Below are 7,935 nucleotides of genomic sequence, written 5' to 3'. Positions count from 1 at the left end.
ATAGCGTTGTGTTCAGAAAAGATACTTGATACAATTTCAATTTTCTTAAATTTACCAAGGCTTGATTTGTGACCCAAGATCTGATCTATCCTGGAGAATGTTCCATGAGCACTTGAGAAAAATGTGTATTCTGTTGTTTAAGAATGGAATGCCTATAAATATCAATTACGTCCATCTTGTTTAGTGTATCATTTAAAGCTTGTGTTTCCCTATTTATTTTCATTTTGGATGATCTTTCCATTGGGGAAAGTGTGGTTAAAATCTCACACAGAAGCATACACATACACACTCACAAAAAGAAGAAAAGGGGGAAAAATCATAAATCTTGGTCTCAAAGAAATGGGGAAAAAATCATAAATCTTGGTCTCAAAGTGCACCTCCTCAATTTGGGATGATTCATTGTGTAAAGGAGAGAAGGAAGGCAGAGAGGGAGGGAGGGAGGAAGGAAGGAAGGAAAGTAAGAAAGGAAGGAAGGAAGGAAGAAAGAAAGAAAGGAAGGTAGAAGATAAAGTAAAATAAAATAAAGTTAGTAAAATAAAAAAGTAATTATTAAAAAAAATTTAAAAGAAAACCGATGGATAGAACCCTAGGACAAATGGTAGAAGCAAAGCTATACAGACAAAATCTCACACAGAAGCATACACATACACACTCTCAAAAAGAGGAAAATGGGAAAAAAAATCATAAATCTTGCTCTCAAAGTCCACCTCCTCAATTTGGGATGATTTGTTGTCTATTCATGTATTCCACAGATGCAGGGTACATCAAGTTCATTGTGGAGCTTTTATTCGCTGCTTCTGAGGCTGCTGGGAGAAATTTCCCTTTCTCTGTTCTCACAGCTCCCAGGGGCTCAGCTTTGGATTTGGCCCCGCCTCTGTGTGTAGGTCGTCATAGGGCGTCTATTCTTCACTCAGACAGGATGGGGTTAAAGGAGCAGCTGCTTCGAGGACTCTGGCTCCCTCAGGCCAGGGGGGAGGGAGGGGCACAGAGTGCAGGGTGAGCCTGCAGTGGCACAGGCCGGCATGACGTTGCACCAGCCTGAGGTGCACCGTGCGTTCTCCTGGGGAAGTTGTCCCTGGATCCCGGGACCCTGGCAGTAGCAGACTGCACAGGGTCCCCGGAAGGAGGCTGTGGATAGTGACCTGTGCTTGCACACAGGCTTCGTGGTGGCGGCAGCAGCAGCCTTAGTGTCTCATGCCCGTCTCTGTGGTCCGCGCTTTTAGCCGCAGCTCACGCTAGTCTGGAGCTCCTTTAAGCAGCGCTCTTAATCCCCTCTCCTCACACACCAGGAAACAAAGAGGGAAGAAAAAGTCCCTTGCCTCTTTGGCAGGTGCAGAATTTTCCCGGACTCCCTCCAGGCTAGCCATGGTGCACTAACCCCCTGCAGGCTCTCTTCACGCTGCCAACCCCAGTCCTCACAGCTCCCTCCCACTGGTGCAGGGCCCATCCCTATCCTTTTGTCTCCATTTATTCTTTTTTCTTTTGCCCTACCCAGGTACGTGGGGAGTTTCTTTCCTTTTGGGAGGTATGAGGTCTTCTGCCAGCGTTCAGTGGGTGTTCTGTAGGCATTGTTCCATGTGTAGATGTATTTCTGGTGTATCTGTGAGAAGGAAGGTTGTCTCTGTGTCTTACTCTTCCACCATCTTCCCCTTGTCTCTGCCCCCCTCGGCAGGCGGACTCTCAAGCACTGCGCCACCAGGGAAGCCCTGCCCCCCCCTTATTCTTATTCACACTATTACTCTCACTGTCTCACTCACTTCCTCGCCTTTGCCTCTGTCATCACATTGTCTTTTCTCTCTGAACCTCCTGCCTCCCTCTTATAAGGACCCTTTTTATTATGTTGAGCATACTCAGATAATCCAGGATAATCTTCCAATCTCAAAATCCTTACCTTAATCATATCTGCAAAGTCTCTTTTTCCATGTAAAGTAAGATAATAACAGGTTCTTGGGATTAGCACGTGGACATCTTGAGTACCATTAGTCTGTGTACCACACCAGTACTCTTCAAAAGTCTTATAATCATGAAAGATAGAGGTTGAGGAACTATTGCACACTGGAAAAGACAAAGGTAACATGACAATTTAATGACATATGGGATCCTGGATTGTATACTAGACCAGAAAAGAAGGACATTAATGTGCAAACTGATAAAATTCAAATAAAACCTATGGATTAGTTAATATTATTTTGCTAATGTTAATTTTTTGGTTTTGATAATTGCACTCTGGTTATATAAGATGTTAACATTAAGGGAATTTGGATGAAGGTTATATAGAAAGTTGTATTATTTTTGCAATTTTTCTGTAAGTCTAAATCATCTAAAACTAAAACATTAAAAAAGCTTTATTGATGTATACTGGCACCATCAATATTTGGCATGTTTCCTCACATAGTCAATAAGTTCCATATTCCCAAATATTTTAATGTCATTCAGCTCGTAAGTGAATAATTATATTTCACTTTTTTCAAATATTTTTTTAAATTATGAATGAGATTGGGTATCTTTTCATACATTTATTGGTTGTTGTATTAGTTTGCTAGGGCTGCAGTAACAAAATGCCATATATTAGATAGCTTAAACAACAGAAATCTAGTTTTTCAGAGTTCTAGATGCTGGAAGTCCAAAGTCAAAATACTGGAAAGGTTGGTTTCTCTTCAGGCCTCTCTCCTTGATTGATTTCTCACTATGTCCTCATGCAGACTTCCCCTGTGTGTGTGCCTCTCTACTCTCTCTCCCTTATCTTATAAGGACACCAGTCATATTGGACTAGGGCTCCACCTTTGTGACCTCATTGAACCCTGATTACCTTTTAAAGGTAATTTGGAGCCCCTATCTCCAAATACAGTCACATTAAGGGTAAAGTCTTTAAAATATGAATTTTGAGGGGATACATTTCAGTCTGTAACAGCTGTCCATTTCAGTTGAGAGATGGGGTGGCACACTTTTTTTATTGGTTTGACATTTGAATGCATGCCTATCCCTCTGATGTACCCATTTAACCTTCAATCGCTGAAAACTCCACTTTAGGATAGTGGATACATCTGTGAGAGGAAAGGGAGTACAATTGGTGAACATTGTTGATCTTAAAGTGAGTGGTAGTTACACAGAATATTTTGATCTTCTTATCTATATGGAATATTTCATAATATATCATTTAAAATATTTAATGGAAGGTGAGGATATGGACATCAAGTAGTTTGGTTGTAAAGGAAAGAAAAATAGGAGGCAATGGCTTTAGAGGCATTGATTCAAGAGAGAATCGTTTTAGGGCTGGGAAACATGTGCATGTTCATAAACCAGGGACAGTGGAGCTCATATGGAGGAAGAGATTGAAGATCCAAGTGAGAGAGAAAATAACTGATGGAGGAAGGTCCCTGAGGAGCTTTGAGCAGATGGCCTTCAGATTATTTTATGACCTTTTAGGGAAAAAGGAAAATAAGAATAGATGCATATAAGATTGCAATCTGTGGGCATGAGGAAGCAATGTCTGTGAAAATTGAGGAGGATAATGATTGCTGCACTCCATTTTCTCAAATACAATGTAAGTTTATCTTATCTGATGAGAATAAAGGAAAATGTGTGTAAAGCTGGAAGTTTGAGGAGAGTAAGAGAAGGTTTAGAACAGTCTATGAAGGGAATGGAGAAGGAGGTGACCAAGGCCATGCTAAAGGGCTGTTATTAAAGAACAATGCACACCATAAATCTAGAGTGGTACCATCCCTGATGGGCTTCATGCCTCCCCCCAAACACTGCTCAAAACCCAGTGTGTAAATATTTTCCCCCATTCTCTGGGATGTATTTTCATTTTGTTTATGGTTTCGTTTGCTGTTCAGAAGCATTTAAGTTTAATTAGGTCCCATTGTTTATTTTTGTTTTCATTTTTATTGCTACAGGAAGTGGATCAGAAAAGATTCTGTTGCAATTTCTGTCAGAGAGTGTTCTCTCTCTGTTTTCCTCTAATGGTTTTATACTATCCAGGCTTACATTTAGGTTTTTAATCCATTTTGAGTTTACTTTTGTGTATGGTGTTAGGGTGTGTTCTAATTTCATTCTTTTACATGTAGCTGTCCAGTTTTCCCAGCACCATTTATTGAAGAGGCTGTCTTTTTTCCATTGAATATTCTTGCCTCCTTTGTCATAGATTAGGGGACATAGGGTGAGTGGGTTTATCTCTGGACTTTCTATCCTCTTCCACTGATCTATATTTCTGCTTTTGTGCCAGGACCACACTGCTTTGATGACTGTAGCTTTGTTGTATAGTCTAAAGTCAGGGAGCCTGATTGGTGCAGCTCTGTTTTTCTTTCTCAGGATTGCTTTGGATATTTGGGATCTTTTGTGTTTCCATACAAATTGTAAAATTTATTGTTCTAGTTCTGTGAAAAATTCCATTGGTAATTTGATAGGGATTGCACTGAATCTGTAGATTGCTTTGGGTAGTATAGTAAATTTTACTTTTATTATTGTTTGGCAATAAGCTATCTTATTTTATTTTTAAAATTTATTTGTTTAAACATCTTTATTGGAGTATAATTGTTTACAATGTTGTGTTAGTTTCTGCTGTATAACAAAGTGAATCAGCTATATGTATACATATATCCCCATATACCTTCCCTCTTACATCTCCCTCCCACCCTCCATATCCCACCCCTCTAGGTGGTCACAAAGCCCTGAGATGATCTCCCTGTGTGATGCAGCTGCTTCCCACTAGCTATTTATTTTACATTTGGTAGTTTATGTATGTCAACGTTACTCTCTCACTTCATCCCAGCTTGCCGCTCCCCCTCCTTGTGTCCACAAGTCCATTCTCTACATCTGCATCTTTATTCCTGTCCTGCTCCAGGGTTTATCAGAACCATTTTTTTTTAGATTCCATATGTATGTGTTAACATACGTTATTTGTTTTTCTCTTTCTGAATTACTTCACTCTGTATGACAGACTCTAGGTCCATCCACCTCACTACAAATAACTCAATTTCGTTTCTTTTTATGGCTGAGTAATATTCCCTTGTATATATGTGCCACAACTTCTTTATCCATTCATCTGTCAATGGACACTTAGGTTGCTTCCATGTCTGGGCTACTGTAAATAGTGCTGTAATGAACATTGTGGTACATGACTCTTTATGAATTATGGTTTTCTCAGGGTATGTGCCCAGTAGTGGGATTGCTGGGTCATATGGAAGTTCTAGTTTTAGTTTTTTAAGGAGCCTCCATACTGTTATCCATAGTGGCTGTATCAATTTACATTCCCACAAACAGTGCAAGAGGGTTCCCTTTTCTCCACACCCTCTCCAGCATTTATTGTTTATAGATTTTTTGATGATGGCTATTCTGACTGGTGTGAGGTGATACCTCATTGTAGTTTTGATTTGCATTTCTCTAATGATTAGTGATGTTGAGCATCCTTACATGGGTTTGTTGGCAATGTGTATATCTTCTTTGGAGAAATGTCTATTTAGGTCTTCTGCCCATTTTTGGATTGGGTTGTTTGTTTTTTTGATATTGAGCTGTATGAGCTGCTTGTATATTTTGGAGATTAATCCTCTGTCAGTTCCTTCAGTTACAAATACTTTCTCCTATTCTGAGGGTTGACTTCCTTTTGTGTGTGGTACGTGGGCCTCTCACTGTTGTGGCCTCTCCCGCTCTGGAGCACAGGCTCTGGACGTGCAGGCTTAGTGGCCATGACTCATGGGCCCAGTTGCTCCACAGCATGTTGGGATCCTCCCAGATCGGGGCACAAACCCTTGTCCCCTGCATCGGCGGTGGACTCTCTACCACTGTGCCACCAGGGAAGCCTGAGGGTTGCCTTTTCATCTTGTTTATGGTTTTCTTTGCTGTGCAAAAGCTTTTAAGTTTCATTAGGTCCCATTTGTTTATTTTTGTTTTTATTTCCATTTCTCTAGAACGTGGGTCAAAAAGGATGTTGCTGTGATTTATGTCAAAGAGTGTTCTTCCTATGTTTTCCTCTAAGAGTTTTATAGTGTCTGACCTTACATTTAGGTCTTTAATCCATTTGAGCTTATTTTTGTGTATGGTGTTAGGGAGTGTTCTAATTTCATTCTTTATATGTAGCTGTCCAGTTTTCCCAGCACCACTTATTGAAGACTCTGTCTTTTCTCCATTGTATATTCTTGCCTCCTTTATAAAAGACAAGGTGACCATCCGTGCATGGGTTTAAACCTCTGGGCTTTCTATCCTGTTCCATTGATCAATATTTCTGTTTTTGTTCCAGAACCATACTGTCTTGATTACTGTAGCTTTGTAGTATAGTCTAAAGTCAGGGAACCTGATTCCTCCAGCTCCATTTTTCTTTTTCAAGATGGCTTTGTCTATTTGGGTTCTTTTGTGTTTCCCTAAAAATTATAAAATTTCTTGTTTTAGTTCTGTGAAAAATGCCATTCCCAGTTTGGTAGGGGTTGCATTGAATCTCTGTATTTCTTTGGGCAGTATAGTCATTTTCACAATATTGTTTCTTCCAATCCAAGAACATGGCATATCTCTCCATCTGTTGGTATCATCTTTAATTTCTTTAATCAGTGTCTTATAGTTTTCTACGTACAGATCTTTTGTCTCCTTAGGTAGGTTTATTCCTTGGTATTTTATTCTTTTTGTTGCAATGGTAAGTTGGAATGTTTCCTTAATTTCTCTTTGAGATTTTTCATCATTACTGTATAGGAATGCATGATATTTCTGTGGATTAATTTTGTATCCTGCTACTTAGCCAGATTCATTGATTAGCTCTAGAAGTTTTCTTGTGGCATCTTTAGGATTCTCTATGTATAGTATCATGTCATCTGCACACAGTGACAGCTTTACTTCTTTTCTGCTTTGGATTCCTTTTATTTCTTTTTCTTCTGTGATTGCTGTGGCTAAAACTTCTAAAAATTATGTTCAATAATAGTAGTGGAATTGTACGCCACTATAGTACACCACTATTGTACAACTGTATTTACAGTTGTATTGCTGTAAACTTCTCTCTTAGAACTGACTTTGCTGCATCCCGTAGGTTTTGGATCATCGTGTTTGCATTGTAAATTGTCTCTAGGTATTTTTTGATTTCCTCTTTTACTTCTTCAGTGATCCATTGATTGTTTACTACCATATTGTTTAGCCTCCATGTGTTTGTGTTTTTACAGCTTTTTTCCCTCTAATTGATTTCTGATCTCATAGCGTTGTTGTCAGGAAAGATGGTCTATATGATTTCAGTTTTCTTCAATTTACCGAAGCTTGATTTATGACCCAAGATGTGATGTATCCTGGAGAAAGTTCCATGTGCCCTTAAGAAGAAAGTAGATTCTGCTGCTTTCAGATGGAATGTCCTATAAATATCAATTAAGTCTATCTGTCCTAATGTGTCATTTAAGGCTTGTGTTTCCTTATTAATTTTCTGTCTGGATGATTATAAATTGGTGTATGTGGATATCGAAGTCCTACACTATTGTTGTGTTACTTTTGATTTACCCTTTTATGGCTGTTAGCATTTGCCTTTTATGTTGAGGTGCTCCTATGTTGGGTGCATAAATATTTACAATTGTTATATCTTCTTTGATTGATTCCTTGATTGTTATGTAGTGTCCTTCCTTGTCTCTTGTAATAGTCTTTATTTAAAGTCTATTTTGTCTGATATGAGTATTGCTACTCCAGCTTTCTTTTGATTTCCATTTGCATGGAAAATATTTTTCCATCCCCTCACTTTCAGTCTGTATGTGTCCCTAGGTCTGAAGTGGGTCTCTTGTAGACAGTATATATACAGGTCTTGTTTTTGTATCCATTCATCCAGTCTGGGTCTTCTGGTTGGAACATTTAATCCATTTGCATTTAAGGTAATTATCAATATGTTTGTTACTATTACCATTTTCTTGTTTCTTTTGGGTTTGTTGTTGTAGTTCTTTTTCTTCTCTTGTGTTTCCCACCTAGAGAAATTCCTCTAGT

The 7,935-nt window shown here is 38.9% G+C and overlaps 1 protein-coding gene across 1 annotated transcript in view; it reads left to right on the top strand.

Annotated features, from left to right (window-relative positions):
• The window catches only part of OPHN1 (oligophrenin 1), a 450,814-nt gene that overhangs the window by 387,609 nt on the left and 55,270 nt on the right, over positions 1-7,935 (top strand). The gene's annotated exons all lie outside the window — the stretch shown is intronic.

Source organism: Neophocaena asiaeorientalis, unplaced genomic scaffold (genome assembly GCF_003031525.2).
Source record: "Neophocaena asiaeorientalis asiaeorientalis breed wild unplaced genomic scaffold, Neophocaena_asiaeorientalis_V1.1 scaffold372, whole genome shotgun sequence".
NCBI lineage: Eukaryota > Metazoa > Chordata > Mammalia > Artiodactyla > Phocoenidae > Neophocaena > Neophocaena asiaeorientalis.
Note: the sequence above shows the minus strand (reverse complement) of the source record. Positions and strands in the feature narration are given on the sequence as shown.